Raw genomic sequence first — 16,766 nt, 5'->3', positions numbered from 1 at the left:
GAGATAGACCCATTGAATTTTTTTAACACACAGAAATGGTGATCGAGATGTTAGAATATGGCTTGACACACAATGTATTCACCTTTGATGGCCAATACTACATTCAAATACAGGGCATGGCCATGGGTACCTCCTTGGCTCCACCTACACACATTTGTTCATGGGGTGGTGGGAGAAGGAGGTGGCCTGGGCCGAAGAGAATAACATCTATATGTAAAAGGCCGTGCTTTGGTGCCGCTTTATAGATGATCTATTCATCTTATGTGATGGAGCAAAAACAATGCTGGAAGATTTAATTAAAATCTTGAATAACAACACTATAAACATCAAATGTATGGCATCATGCTACAGTACCAACACAGGGGTGCTGACATTAGACCAACCTATATTCGCTTTCAAGAGGTCTAAAAATATCAAAATCATCTTGATACACACTAGACCTAAGAAGACAAGCGAAACCAATCGCCAAACCACACTGTGGAAACTGCCAGCAGTTACAAGCCACTATCCTTGTGGTGGGTGCGCAGCATGCCCGTTCACTAAAAGATACAAAAGTATTACTCTGCCAGACTCTTTTAAGTGGGAAATGAGAGGCCACACCAACTGCAATAGCACAAACTGTATCTACCTGATCATATGCCCTTGTAATCTTTATTACATTGGCATGACGACCCGAAATATGAAAACAAGAATTTCGGAGCACCGCAGTAATTTTAGGTGCAAGAAAAACAATACGAAAATGTGCAGGCACTTCCTCGAAATGAACCACACCCCAGACTCTCTTCAATGGCTTGTCCTGGAAGCAAACCAGAAGATATCTAAACAGGGCCTGTTTTACAAAGAACAACTTTGGATCCACAGATTGTCTTCTGACAGTCGTGGCCTGAATGAAGATATCCCCTGGACTAGCCTCTGAAGAATTTTCTTCAGTCTCTCTACTACCTAGTCAACCCCAAACCCCTCCCCCTATCCTCGCTCCCGGAAATACTCCCTTGTCACCGGGATATAACACATCTTAGAAGGGTGTCTACTAGGAGTACAGAGGCTTCTATCACATTTTCTTTTCTGCTTCCCAAACCACTATGAACTCGATGATGTGAACCTACCACTACAAGATGGCCGACACATATTCCAACCATGTCCATACTTCAGGTTAACACGTAATTGCCCATTTTTATATGTAACATCACCATACTCCACACCTTTAAATCATACATGAACGGATTTTAGTGATTCTGGGTATCACCCCATGAGTTTGTTTTTGACATCGCTTCGAGTCAGCCTTTCTGTTTACCAAAGGCGAGACTCTACAAAATGGCCCCCGCATTCGTGTACTAATCACATGGAGTTTTTCACTCCTTTATATCCGGCTCTGACCCCGCCTTCCTCCTCCACCCGGATCCAGCGGCGAGGGGTAGGTGCGTGAAGTGCAGCTCAGGGATTACCAAGTAAGTGAGCAGCAGCGCAACGAAAGACTTAGCAGCGTTGGTCCTTATCCCTAGGAGAGACTGTTTACTCCGCTTTGTCAACCCGTTATGTTACTAGTATGTCCCGTTAGATCAGGTCAATTATCGGGGAAGTTTTCCTTTGCTTTGTCCTTAGCTACTTGGCACTGTCACGGCAGCGGAGGCATTTATACTACATTGTTTACCTCCACGCCGGTTGCGGGTTTGACACTAACCCGCACCGATCCGATACGGCTCGGACACATACTTTACTGTCACTGCAGCGGATACATATGTAGTCTGTTTTCTCTCCTCGCCGCTCGTTATTTTGACATTAATCTGCTTCAATATGACATGGTAACTGGTACCGCGTATTAATTAAGGAGATTCACGAGAGCGGTCACACTACCGCACAGATCTGTCCATGGACCCTCGCATGGATCCATGGATCCATGGATCCAGTATGTATGCATCATGACTACCCTACATGTTTACATACTTTGACCTTTAATTGTTTGACCTCAGGGCCACACGTATTGTATAAACCTATTTACCTATTTTACTACGTGGGCCACTGCCTTGAATACTAAGTAACATGAATTATAACATGAATTATAAATTTACTCACTCTGATTTTATGACCATACGTTTTGTACACGCCTTTGTCCATAATTCTCATAGTTTACTACGTGGGCCTTTGTCTTGAGTACCTGCTTACCAGAAATATATAAGTCAGACAATTTAGTACACAATACAGTGCTTCCATAGGACATTCTGAAGAGTGACATACCGCTGTTTGATACATACAATAAAACTATCTAAGTCACTGTACATTGCTCATGAGGCACTAAGATCTTTCCCTATACATAGCCTTGCGGTGGAAGATCTACCTGAAGCTTTACCCGCTGGATACTGTCGTTATCTGACTGTTAATAACTTTAGGTGAGTTTTGGATAACTCTCTGCTAACCATACCAATTTGGTATTTTGAGATGTCATCAGTGATGTCACTGACCATGTCATGAATGATCTAATATGTGACATCATCAGCAGTGGATTGCGGGTGCGCGAAATATAGTTAGTACAACTAACTATATAGGAGCAATTTCATTGATTTTGTATGAGTAAAATGTCCAGCTAACTATAACACCACTAAAACTTATAGTTTTTTGAGTGAATTTCAAAGGTTTTTTAAAAACTAATTCCTAACTATATAACTCCTGAAACCTATGGTTTTTTCAGTGAATTTCAAAGGTTTTTTTAAATGCTAATTCCTAACTATATAAGGCCTGAAAGCTATGGTTTTTTCAGTGAATTGCAAAGGTTTTTTAAATGCTGATTCCTAACTATATAAGGCCTGAAACCTATGGTTTTTTCAGTGAATTTCAAAGGTTTTTTTAAATGCTAATTCCTAACTATATAAGGCCTGAAACCTATGGTTTTTTCAGTGAATTTCAAAGGTTTTTTAAATGCTAATTCCTAACTATATAAGGCCTGAAACCTATGGTTTTTTCAGTGTTTTAAAAAAAAAATGGATTATTAAGTGTATCTTAGTGAATACATATATTAGCGAGTAATGTTTAAATATTTAAATATATGCATGAGTGATGTAATATGTGACGTCATCAGCAGTGCATTGCAGACGTGCAAGTTATAGTGAGTCCAACTAACTATAACGTGGGAATTTCAATGGTTTTATGCGAGTAAAATTTCCAGCTAACTATAACTGGTGTGAAACCTATGGTTTTTTCAGTGAATTTCAAAGGTTTTTTAAATGCTAATTCCTAACTATAACTGGTGTGTAACCTATGGTTTTTTCAGTGAATATATATATATATATACAATTTCTATGGCAAAATGAAATCCCTCATTTTGTTCCTTTTCAAATTAAATGTATTAAGTGTTACCACTTTATTCCAATCAAGATGACTTCAGGTGTGCCATACTTTTGTCATAAGTAAGACTGTTAGCGTTCTAGTTGTTCTTTAGAACACTCTGGGACATTCTGTCATTGGGCTATAGTTGGGCTACATCTGGCTGATATTTGGGCTACATTTGGGCTCTTTTGTCTCTGGTGGCCATCTTGGGAAACTGCATATCAGAATTTTTTTAATGAAATATAAGAGGATTTGAGAAGTCACTCAAAATGTGCCCTAATTTTTCTTTCTTTAGCACTAATCATAATTTCTATGGCAAAATGAACCCCCTCATTTTGTTCCTTTGCAAATTAAATGTTTTAAGTATTAACACTTTATTCCAATCAAGATGACTTCAGGTGTGCCATACTTTTGTCATAAGTAAGACTGTTAGCGCTCTAGTTGTTCTTTAGAACACTCTGGGACATTCTGTCATTGGGCTATAGTTGGGCTACATCTGGCTGATATTTGGGCTACATTTGTTTTTTTGTCTCTGGTGGCCATCTTTGGGCTACATTGGGCTACATTGGGCTACATTGGGCTACATGGGGCTACATTTGGGCTCTAACATATATATATAGCCCAATGTAGCCCAATATATATTTTTTCAAAGTTAATTTTCGTAAAAACCACTGGAGCACATATCTTGAGACATAGCAAAGGCACATCGGGCTACCAGTCCCTACAATTTTGCCAAGTTTGGTGGAAAACCATTCAGTTGTTCGGGCTAAAAGTGAGTCCAACCGCCCTATGGAAATTAACATGGGGAAAACACGTTTTGGGACCCCCCTTTTATCTCGGTCCCCGCTTGACGAATCCCCCCCAAACTTTCAGGGAAGGAGCGGAGCGCTGCGAGGCAAAGTTAAGGAAAATTCTTTGAAAAAGGTCTATAGCTAGTAGTGCATTATTCTCAAAGATACTTTATTTAAAAACCCATTACATGTGGACTCAACACCTAGAGTAGATTTGATATTTAAATTTTTATTATTATTTCTGAAAATAGATATTTTTTGGGGTATTTTGTTTGTATATACAAAAAACAATTTTTTATTGGGGATTTTTTTATCTTTTTCTTATTCTTTATAGAGTTGTTGCATTTATAACATGTCATAATATAGGGTTTATATATTCATAACATTTCATATGATTTCAGAAAGAGATAATACATAAAAAACATATCTATAGCACACACAAGAGTGAATATTAAACTCAGATGATGATGAGGGCAAGGCGGTAGGATAACACACACTACGCGCGTTTCGGCTTGAGAGCCTTCATCAGGTGTCCCGTCTTTAACAATGTATAGCACTCGGTGTGGGGAAATATAGAGATAAAAAAGTAATTTGATTGTGCGTCAGAGCTGGATGTCTCCTTGCTGTTCCTAGTATTCCATTATATGTATATGCAGCATTCTCGGCCTCAGGTGTAACTGAGAATTCACCTTCCTAAGTGTGGTATTACGTTCAAGAGTAGTTAGGGAGGACCATTTATGTAGATAGCAAGAATTTGATCTTGATGGTTGGATCTGAATTATGAAGAGCTGATTGCGTACCCGGAAATCTGGAGGTTGCTATGGTTGAATATTTAATCTGATATGTAAACAGTATTGCTTGACCTCGGGCCAGACCGTTCTAATTACGGGTGGAAGATCGATTGAAATTCGCTGAGCGGGATATGGCCCTCTCATCTGGGGGTGCTCTGAACGCCGGCGTGAACGTCGGAGATAGTAAACCAAAGTTTCGTAAAAACCACTGGAGCACATATCTTGAGACATAGCAAAGGCACATCGGGCTACCAGTCCCTACAATTTTGCCAAGTTTGGTGGAAAACCATTCAGTTGTTCGGGCTAAAAGTGAGTCCAACCGCCCTATGGAAATTAACATGGGAAAACACGTTTTGGGACCCCCCTTTTATCTCGGCCCCCGCTTGACGAATCCCCCCCAAACTTTCAGGGAAGGAGCGGAGCGCTGCGAGGCAAAGTTAAGGAAAATTTCAGGAAGATTCCTCAACCGGAGCCAAAGTTATTCCCAATAGAAAGTTGCGATTTCCCTATGGAAAACAATCCTAACTATATATACCTACTGGCTATCGCCAGTAGGTAATATTACCTACTGGCGGTCGCCAGTAGGTATATATAGTTAGGATTTTTTCTCTATGGGTTTTTTGAAAATTCTATGTCTAATAACTTTGGCGTTTGTGGACGGAATTGGCTGAAATTTTCAGGAAAATGGCACATTTTGTTTCTGAGCAGCCCTTGAAAATTTGGGGGGGGTTCGTCCAGTGGGGGCCGAGAAAAAAGGGGGGTCCCAAAACATGTTTTTAACATTGAGTTTTCCATAGGGCGGTTGGCCTCACTTTTAGCCCGAACGGCTGAATGGATTTGCACGAAACTTGGCAAAATTGTAGGGACTGGTAGCCCGATGTGCCTTTTGTAGGTCTCAATATATGTGCTCCAGTGGATTTTGAGAAATTAACGTTTAAAAAAAGATATATATCTGTAACAGCGGACCGGGCAGCGCACTGGTTCGCGGACTTTTCGCGCAACGGAGCTTTGTGAAGCGAAGCTGATTGGTTCTCCGGCGTCTGTCAACATTCCAAACAGTCCGTAGCGGCCGCCATCTTGTCTCTCGGTAGGATCGAGAGACAAGAGGAGGTCAAAACAAAGGGGGAAATAACTATAAGGGGGCATAGTAGATCCTCTCTGACCCCCTAGGTTTGATGTGGAGGTTTTAAAAGGGCCCCGCGGGGCAAAAAAAAATAATAATAATAATAATTGAACGGCTGAATGGATTTGCACGAAACTTGGCAAAATATTAGGGACTGGTAGCCCGATGTGCCTTTGCTAGGTCTCAATATATGTGCTCCAGTGGATTTTGAGAACTTAACGTTCAAAAAAAGATATATATCTGTAACAGCGCTCCGCTTCGCGTAACGGAGGTTTGCGAAGCTGATTGGTCATTCTGTCACTGGGCTATAGTTGGGCTACATCTGGCTGATATTTGGGCTACATTTGTTTTTTTGTGTGTCTGGCGGCCATCTTTGGGCTACATTGGGCTACATTGGGCTTCATTGGGCTACATTCGGCTAATTAGCAAATAGCTCATCGCAAACTAGGAATGGTAAAGAATCGCTATTTATTCCTTAAAGTTCGCTATTTAGGAAATGCAAATAACTTTGATGATACATATGGCGGTTCATCTCTAACAAGATAAGAAGCATAGGGATACATTTATGATGACTGGCGCATCACCAGGGATGTGTTAGTCATTCTGTGCCGCTGTTCCGTCACCTATGGTGTGCTGCATTTACAATGCGGCGCATCATGGGGCAAAAACAGCACAGATGCGTGATGTATCTGTGCCGTAAAGGTGGCGCATTGCTGGAGTTGTATCGCAAGTGTGATGAAGCTCCAGCAAGGGTCGGGGGTGCCCCTGTCGCAGGGTTTCTGTTCTCACACAGAACTGTGGACAGAGGATTGGAACCTCGGCGAATGCATTGCTGGAGTTGTATCGCAAGTGTGATGAAGCTCCAGCAAGGGTCGGGGGTGCCCCTGTCGCAGGGTTTCTGTTCTCACACAGAACTGTGGACAGAGGATTGGAACCTCGGCGAATTAGGGTGTCCCAAAACTCACGCTAGTAATCAAAAACTATTTAGCAAGCTAGGTACAGTGTCACATTGGATATAACAAACTCTCAATGTTTAGACAATCCAGAATATGAACTTATAGTACCTCAGGATACGTGGAACTCATGAACAGTCGGTCGTTATAGATTTCTTAGAAACCAGAACATGGAGTTAAGAAGAACAGATGTGTATTTGAAATGTTTATTTACTAATGCCGTCTTCTCAGGCGTAGTACCTTAGATAATAAAAGTACACATATTATCAGTAGCAAAATTACCAGCATAGTTACTAGTACATAAAAAGTGAATGGTGATAGTATGTTAACATGCTGTAAATGAATAAGAGTTAGCAACACTTATAAGCAGCCGCGGGCCGTGGAGGGAGTTACGGTGAGGCAGGGAGGCGGGGAGGGGGAGAAGCAGGGTGGAGAATACAAGTACACATATTATCAGTAGCAAAATTACCAGCATAGTTACTAGTACATAAAAAGCGAATGGTGACAGTATGTTAACATGCTGTAAATGAATAAGAGTTAGCAACACTTATAAGCAGCCGCGGGCCGTGGAGGGAGTTACGGTGGGGCAGGGAGGCGGGGAGGGGGAGGGGCAAGGTAGAGAGGGCTCCACCCTACTTCTCCCCCTCCCCGCCTCCCTGCCCCATCGTAACTCCCTCCACGGCCCGCGGCTGCTTATATCTCACCCTCCCTAATACACATATTATATTATTTGCTAAGAAGGTCTCTTTGTGTTGGTTTAGGGCGTGCCCATACTTTAGTGTCTTAGATTTGAAGGAATCACATCAGCATACACCAGCTCTCTCTTCATGTGAACCGCATCAACTGTTGTGTATGTGTGTTCGGCAAAGCAATATAAAACCCGCCTCATGCCCAGAATTGGCAGAAGTTGCACTTATGTTATGAGTATGAAGTCGTGGAGATCAGACCTCATAACAATTCTGTATCGTGTTGTTCTTGAAACTTTAGCACTCGCTGTACAGATATAGTTTAACAAGTAAAGCAGATAGTAGACCAATAACATATTATTCTCATGTAAACCACGATGAACTACTAGGTGGAAAGCTAAAGCAACAACTAAGTGTCGTGTGCAGAAGTTGCAAAAAAGGAAAAATGGCGTTTAAACCGGTAATGAGCCCATGCTAACTTAACACGGTGTAAAGATATCCAGGACCTAGATGACACCTCCTCATGATCCGGAAACGAACTGAATAAGATAATAGAAGTGCCATCTCATGAGAGCAGATTGCAAGTTTATATGTGGACGGTCCGCAAGGTAAAGCATTAAAAACTAGGAAAATTTAATGCTAAAGAAAAATAAAACAGCCAAGTACTTTATCGAGTCTTAAGCCAATAGGCAAGGTAAATAATAAAAACTTGACAAATAAGTCAATGAATTGTCAATGAAATGCTAGTACTCAGCATATCAAACATGAAAAAGGTCTATGACATAACTGTGTATGCAAAATAAGCTGCAACAGCCTCCAATAGGAAGTCACCGTCTTCATCCGAAAACAGTTCAGCCATCCAATTTAAAAGCGGAAAAGAACATATGTGCTCTCCCAGCACCGGATCCTCTATCACCATCAGAGGACAGCTCGGTGGGTTTTCAAGAAAGCTCTGTTCCAAGAAAGACTGTGCTGCCGCCAGTAAATTCCAGGGACCAAGTAGTCCATGCATCAATGCCACAGCCATAATCCTTTCGCCAGGACAAACCAACTCGTGAGTAATGATAGGAGTCATCAGCTGATTAAAGTCGACGTCAGGAGAAAGCGGTCCGCAGAGACACAAATCAATGGCCCAATCGAAATCACAGGTCAGGCAGTGAAATACAGGCTGGACACAGGTGAAGTAGGAGAACCGAAAAGATAATCCATATGCCGTGCTTAATATCGCCAACGGCATTGTGCCATAATATTCTAGCATGCGATTGCGGAACAGTGTCAGCAGCTGCAGGGTCGGAGGTTGCATAGGAGGGACATCCATATTTAAAAATGTAAAAAAGCACAAGAGCGTCCGCTGGTAATGCAAGTAAAAATGCCAATCCACGAACCAGAGTGCAGAAAATACAATGAAAGGAAGCAGGGATGACTCCAAAGATTTTCTCAAATGAAGTCACGAGACCACTGGTAACAACTTTAAAAAAGTGCACCAGGGACTTTGTGGAGGATGCGTTACAGATAGTCGGAAACATGTTGCTGAAATTGAAAGGCAAATGTTAATTGAAAAAGGTTTTGCACCTCTGTATGGGTGTTCGCTATGTGAAGTACGAAAGTTTCACGGGCCGAACTCAAGGCCACCTCTCTCTGAGACAAAAGAGCTCTTATTCTTGCCATGCCGTTGAAACGTGTCTCAAGGTTGGTATTTGTGGCCAGATTGAAAACTCCCTATGTTCATGTGTGGGAGGAAATAGAACATTTCTGCAGCAAATAACCCGTTCACTTACTGTTACGATAAAAGGAATACTTTTAATTAACTCAGAACAATCTTCATTATTGAGCATCAAATAACTACCATTTTCCAACAACTTGAACGTGGGGATGATAGCAGGAACTGGCGTGCCTTGCAACACGCAAGCCATATTTGGTCGGTGTTTGTTGCATGAACCGTGTAAATGTATGTGCCTACACATTAGTGAATGATCTGGCGTCTCAGTGCATTCCTCTCCATTCAGATAAACTTCTTGATCATCTTTGAAACATCTGTATGTGTATGGAAGCGACCAGACCTCATGAAGAAAAGCACTACCTAAAGGTTCATAACGACCTATTGGTATATATTTCATACAATTTGAAAACTTATATAAAGCAAAAGGCAGCGTTATTAAACCGTGGATAAGGCATGTTGCCAAAAAACCCGCAATCCTCTGCTGATGATGTCACTGAGCATGTCATGAATTATGTAATATGTGACATCATCAGCAGTGGATTACGGGTAATGGTATCTCTAGTTTACTCCCTTATAGCTGTCTTTCTTTTAACATAAGTGTCTGTTTCCTTCCCTTATACTTACTGTTTTTGGGTCGCTTCCGGTTCGCGTACCCGCGAGCGAACTGGGAAGCGAACTAAGAGAAATAGAGGTTGGCACAGTTCCAAATATTGTACCAATTTTTTAATAACGGGGAGGTAGTTCTGAAAAGAACTTTTTTTTTTATTTTTCTGAACATTTTTTTACTGTTTTTGAATTTTTCGGAACAGTTTTATATTTTTTTGGGTTTTTCTTGGAGGGGGCAATGAAAACGATTCATTGTAAAGGGCTCAACAGGAGCAACAAAACAAAAAAAAGAAGTATTTATTATTTTGGGCGTTTCGGACAAACATGAGCATGATTGTCAATAGCTCTGTTGATCAGAGTGATGCTTTTTTCTCCGTAGGAAATGAATCCATCGCAAAATACGCAGATGTGTTTTACATCACCAAATCTCATTTGTATATTTGGCACCATCTCCCTGCCCTCTGGTCCCGTTACTTCCGGTACAACAGATCTTCTGGCCATAATAGGGAGATTATCTAGGTCGTTCCGAAACTGTGCAGCACTGTAGTTGTTAGGATGCCACCTAGTCATATGGCGATGCATTGTGTAGTTTCCGAAACTGTATTTTTTGTCGGTCCCTCTGGACAGTCTATCTTGACATATAAGGCAAGTTACGTATCTTGCATTTACTTTTTTCTGACCTTTGGGAATTTTAAAAAATTGCCAAATGAAGTTTTCTTTCCGGTGAGACGTCCTGGGCTGCTCAGGCAAAAACTGCCTCTCTTCGTGCTCGTCCTCCTGTTCCTCTTCTTCTTCTTCTTGTTGAATTACAACTTGAGCAGGTGGTCCACTCTTCCTTGGATGTGGTGGAGGTGGTGGGGAAGCACCAGCTGAAGCTACTAAAGAAGCCATTGCTCAGTGATCACAAAGGGTCTTTCTCTCACAATGATGAAAGTCAGAGTGAGGAAAGAAGGAGGGATTTTCATCATTTGGGAAAAACAAGAGTTCTCAACCAATCAAAAGTGTTCATTTTAGATTATATGACCTAGTCTTACATCATTAGGAAACCAAAAGTGAAATGAACCAATGAAAAGTGTTATTACCAAGTCACATGACTTGCTGTGTTTACGTTAAGCGCTTTGCAGGGCCTCCCGGTTTGCTTCCAGAAACCTGCGCTTTGCGACTCGCTTCGCGTACCAGTTCGCTAACGTAGCACGTCATATGACGTATCACGCGACAACGTGAAACGTCATGCGGACGGGAGGCGTCACGATGTTGTTTTCTAACGCGGCACTTGCGGTAAAGAAACGTTTACCGGCTCGCGGTCTATTTCGCGGCATCAAGGTCAGCTAACGGGAAGCTTCCCGATTCGCGAAGCGGGAACGAAGAAAAAAAAATATTTAAAAAAAAAAATTATTCATAAACATATAAAATATATTTTTGGATTTAAAGAAGAATACATTTTACAGCTACAGATATTAGCTGTTAAAAAACCAATGAAATTCACAGAAAAAACCATAGGTTATAGACCATATATAGTTAGGAATTAGCATTTACAAAACCTTGAAAATTCACTGAAAAAACCATAGGTTATAGACCATATATAGTTAGGAATTAGTATTTAGAAAACCTTATTTTACTCACACAAAACCATTGAAATTCCATATATAGTTAGTTGCACTAACTATATATCGTGCACCCGCAATCCACTGCTGATCATGTCACATATTACATCATTCATGACATGGTCAGTGACATCACTGATGACATCACTGATGACATCTCAAATGACATCACTGATGACATCACTGATGACATCTCATTTGACATCATTCTTGTGCTAATACGATAAACCTCTTCAGACTCTGATATAACCTTAGATACACTCAGTGTATACAGACACTCACACACTGCCACTCATCCATGGAGTTACTCACACACCCAGTCAGTCATGCAAAGAAACAATCTCACCTCCATTTCTTGAACTATACAGTTAAACACACCTTACTTATTGAAACATATACTAACACATATTTACTCTCTTATACAATCCCTGATACAAGTTCACAATGATCGATACAACCACTCACTCATTCAGTGGCTCTCATGCACAGTTATTTATATATGCCAACTCTCAAATGTACTGTGTTTTACATATGTACTTACTATGACATGTAGCATTGAGATATCCATTCACTCATCAATACACTCATGCACACAGTCAACTGCCTATGTAGCTGTTTCCACATGCACTCTTGAACTCATACACCTAGTGAATAAACTGCTCACACATCTATGCATAGAGTCACACACCTTCCAGCCACCCCCACACAAACTCAATCTCCCATAGAAATACTTGGGCAACCAATTAATAACACATATAGCCTCTCGTATAGCTAATGATCAACACATGCAGCAGTTTACAGAACAACAGACATAATGATGCACAAATTAAGACAGTTTAGTCACTAACCCATGCATTCAGTGAGACACATTTAATCACTCACTCATACAGTCAGTCACGCACCTACTAAATCCTTCATCCAGACACTTATACATCCACTCATTCTTCAATATGTAAGACATATTTTAACTTTACAGAAACATACAGTCACTGGATGTAGTCATCAGTGATGTCATCAGTGATGTCATTTGAGATGTCATCAGTGATGTCATCAGTGATGTCACTGACCATGTCATGAATGATGTAATATGTGACATGATCAGCAGTGGATTGCGGGTGCACGATATATAGTTAGTGCAACTAACTATATATGGAATTTCAATGGTTTTGTGTGAGTAAAATAAGGTTTTCTAAATACTAATTCCTAACTATATATGGTCTATAACCTATGGTTTTTTCAGTGAATTTTCAAGGTTTTGTAAATGCTAATTCCTAACTATATATGGTCTATAACCTATGGTTTTTTCTGTGAATATATATATATATATATATATATATATATATATATATATATATATATATATATATTCACTGAAAAAACCATAGGTTATAGACCATATATAGTTAGGAATTTGCATTTACAAAACCTTGAAAATTCACTGAAAAAACCATAGGTTAGAGACCATATATAGTTAGCTGGACATTTTATTGACATAAAACCAATGAAATTCCATATATAGTTAGTTGCACTAACTATATATCGCGCACCCGCAATCCACTGCTGATGATGTCACATATTACATCATTCATGACATGGTCAGTGACATCACTGATGACATCACTTATGACATCTCAAATGACATCACTGATGACATCACTGATGACATCTCAAATGACATCACTGATGACATCATCTAGTGTCTGTGTGTTTTTGTAAAGTTTAAATATGTTTTACATATTGAAGAATGAGTGGATGTATGGAAGACTGAGTGTGTGTGTGGCTGGCTGGGAGGTATGTGACTCTGTGCATATCAATGTGTACTTGTATCAGTGATTGTATAAGAGAGTAAGTATGTGTTAGTATATGTGTGAAAAGTATGGTGTTCTGTGTTTAACAGTATAGATGAGGAAATCGAAGTGTGATTGATTCTTCACAGGACTGACTAGGTGTATGAGTGCATATGATAGTGTTGTAATAATGAGTGACTGTATGTATGAGTGATTGTATGGGTGAATGAGTGAATGTGTGTGTAGACGTAGGAATCAGTGAGTGCGTATGTAGTAACTGGTATTGGTGTGTCATGATGTCATCAGTGATGTCATTTGAGATGTCATCAGTGATGTCATTTGAGATGTCATCAGTGATGTCATCAGTGATGTCACTGACCATGTCATGAATGATGTAATATGTGACATCATCAGCAGTGGATTGCGGGTGCGCGATATATAGTTAGTGCAACTAACTATATATGGAATTTCATTGGTTTTATGTCAATAAAATGTCCAGCTAACTATATATGGTCTCTAACCTATGGTTTTTTCAGTGAATTTTCAAGGTTTTGTAAATGCAAATTCCTAACTATATATGGTCTATAACCTATGGTTTTTTCAGTGAATTTCATTGGTTTTTTAAAAGCTAATATCTATAGCTGTAAAATATATTCTTTATTACGTGACGTATCACGTAGCCACGTGAGACGCCTCATGACGCGTCGCATAACCGTGATGTATCGGCTCTGCAGCGCAAACAAAACCCGTAACGTAAGCGTGCCGGAGCACGCTTACAGATATAAATATTTTTTTTAACCTTAATTAGACAAAATCCACACGTGCACATATCTTGAGGCCTTGCAAAGGCACATCAAACAAACAGTCCCTACAATTTTACCAAGTTTGCTGGAAATCTATTCCATAAATTTTTTTTTTACTGTTTCTCTTGGTTTTCCCCTTGTTACGCTTACCGGGACGCTACCCGGTACGCGAACCGGACGCTCCAAAAACACAAGATGGCGGACTCCCATTACGCTGCCGGTTAGCTGCCCGGTTCGCGTACCGGGAAGCGCCTCTACCGCGAAAAATTGCGGGGGACTTTAATATCCCCCTCATCAATCCTAGGGGGTCAGGAGGGGTTTACCTTGCCCCCTTTCCTTCATTTCCCCCTTCTTTTTTCACCACATCTTGTCTCTCGAACCTACCGACAGACAAGATGGCGGCCGCTCCGGACTGTTTACAATGTTGACAGCTACGCTGCCGGTTAGCTGCCCGGTTAGCTGCCCGGTGAGCTGCCTGGTTCGCGTACCGGGACGCGCCTCTACGGCGTAAAATCGCAATTTTTTTTTTTTTTTTATTTTTTGCCCCGCGGGGCACTTTAATATCCCCCTCATCAATCCTAGGGGGTCAGGAGTGGTCTACCTTGCCCCCTTTCCTTCATTTCCCCCTTCGTTTTTCACCACATCTTGTCTCTCGATCGTACCGAGAGACAAGATGGCGGCCGCTCCGGACTGTTTAGAATGTTGACAGACACCGGAGAGCCAATCAGCTTCGCTTCGCGAAGTTCCGTTACGCGTCAGGTATGCGAACCGGGGCGCTAACCGGAGCGCTGTCACAGATATATATATTTTTGTAAACGTTAATTTCTCAAAATCCACTGGAGCACATGTATTGAGACATAGCAAAGGCACGTCGGGCAAACCATATCTACAATTTTGCCAAGTTTCATGTAAATCTATTCAGCCGTTCGAGCTAAAAGTGAGTCCAACCGTCCTATGGAAAAATGAATGGAAAAATGAATGGGAAAAACGCGTTTTGGGACCCCCCTTTTTTCTCGGCCCCCCCTTGACGAACAAAATGTGCCATTGTCCTGAAAATTTCAGCCAATTCCGTCCACAAACGCCAAAGTTATTAGACATAGAATTTTCAGAAATCCCATAGAGAAAAAATCCTAACTATATATACCCACTGGCTATCGCCAGTAGGTAATGTACATATATAAACATATATAATCTGCATATCTATATAAATATAAATGCATGCATACATATACATATATGCATACATATGCATGTTATTTACATGAAAGTTTTAAAAACACTAATAAAAGCAAAGCTAAAAAGCCACCTCATTACAAACAGAATGGCTTTAACTTAAACGAGGGCGAGATCTGTTGCATTTTCAATGCTTGTTTACTTTAGTTCTATCAAGAAGGCATTCAGATGTGTCACACATTTGCCATAAATTCTGAATGTTAGCACTCTAGTTGCTCATTAGATCACTGTAGTAAAGCTAGTGCTCACCAGGGAAGTCTGCTGCTAATCATGGTTTGCAGCCATTTTCCCGCATTTTTTATCCTGCAGACTTTCAGTCCGCATACCATTATCCCGCAAGGTCATTGACCTCGCATACCATTATCCCGCATTTTTTCAAAACGCATGTGCATTTATCGCGCATGCCTTTACAAAGAATTACGTTTTAAAGGCATGTATGGTAAATGCATTTGCGTTGTGAAAACCACGATGACGAGAGAGGTAAGTGGGTTTGTGTTAATTTTTTCGTGGGTTAGTGATTGTGTAGTGTAGTGTAGTGTTGTGTAGTGTAGTGTTGTGTTAGTGTAGTGTAGAGTTGTGGTGGTTGTTTAGTGTAGGGTCATGCTGGGGGTAGTGTTTTAGGGTTTAGGGTTGTGTTGTAGTGTTTGCGTAGTGTAGGGTCATGCTGGGGGTAGTGTTTTAGGGTTTAGGGTAGTGTTGTAGTGTTTGCGTAGTGTAGGGTCATGCTGGGGGTAGTGTTTTAGGGTTTAGGGTTGTGTTGTAGTGTTTGCGTAGTGTAGGGTCATGCTGGGGCTAGTGTTTTAGGGTTTAGGGTAGTGTTGTAGTGTTTGCGTAGTGTAGGGTCATGCTGGGCGTAGTGTTTTAGGGTTTAGGATAGTGTTGTAGTGTTTGCGTAGTGTAGGGTCATGCTGGGGGTAGTGTTTTAGGGTTTTGGGTAGTGTTGTAGTGTTTGCGTAGTGTAGGGTCATGCTGGGGTGTAGTATTTTAGGGTTTAGGGTAGTGTTGTAGTGTTTGCGTAGTGTAGGGTCATGCTGGGGGTAGTGTTTTAGGGTTTTGGGTAGTGTTGTAGTGTTTGCGTAGTGTAGGGTCATGCTGGGGGTAGTGTTTTAGGGTTTTGGGTAGTGTTGTAGTGTTTGCGTAGTGTAGGGTCATGCTGGGGGTAGTGTTTTAGGGTTTTGGGTAGTGTTGTAGTGTTTGCGTAGTGTAGGGTCATGCTGGGGTGTAGTGTTTTAGGGTTTTGGGTAGTGTTGTAGTGTTTGCGTAGTGTAGGGTCATGCTGGGGTGTAGTGTTTTAGGGTTTTGGGTAGTGTTGTAGTGTTTGCGTAGTGTAGGGTCATGCTGGGGGTAG

Source organism: Lissotriton helveticus, chromosome 2_2 (assembly GCF_964261635.1).
Source record: "Lissotriton helveticus chromosome 2_2, aLisHel1.1, whole genome shotgun sequence".
NCBI lineage: Eukaryota > Metazoa > Chordata > Amphibia > Caudata > Salamandridae > Lissotriton > Lissotriton helveticus.
The sequence above is the reverse complement of the archived record's forward strand: the minus strand, read 5'-3'. Positions refer to the sequence as shown.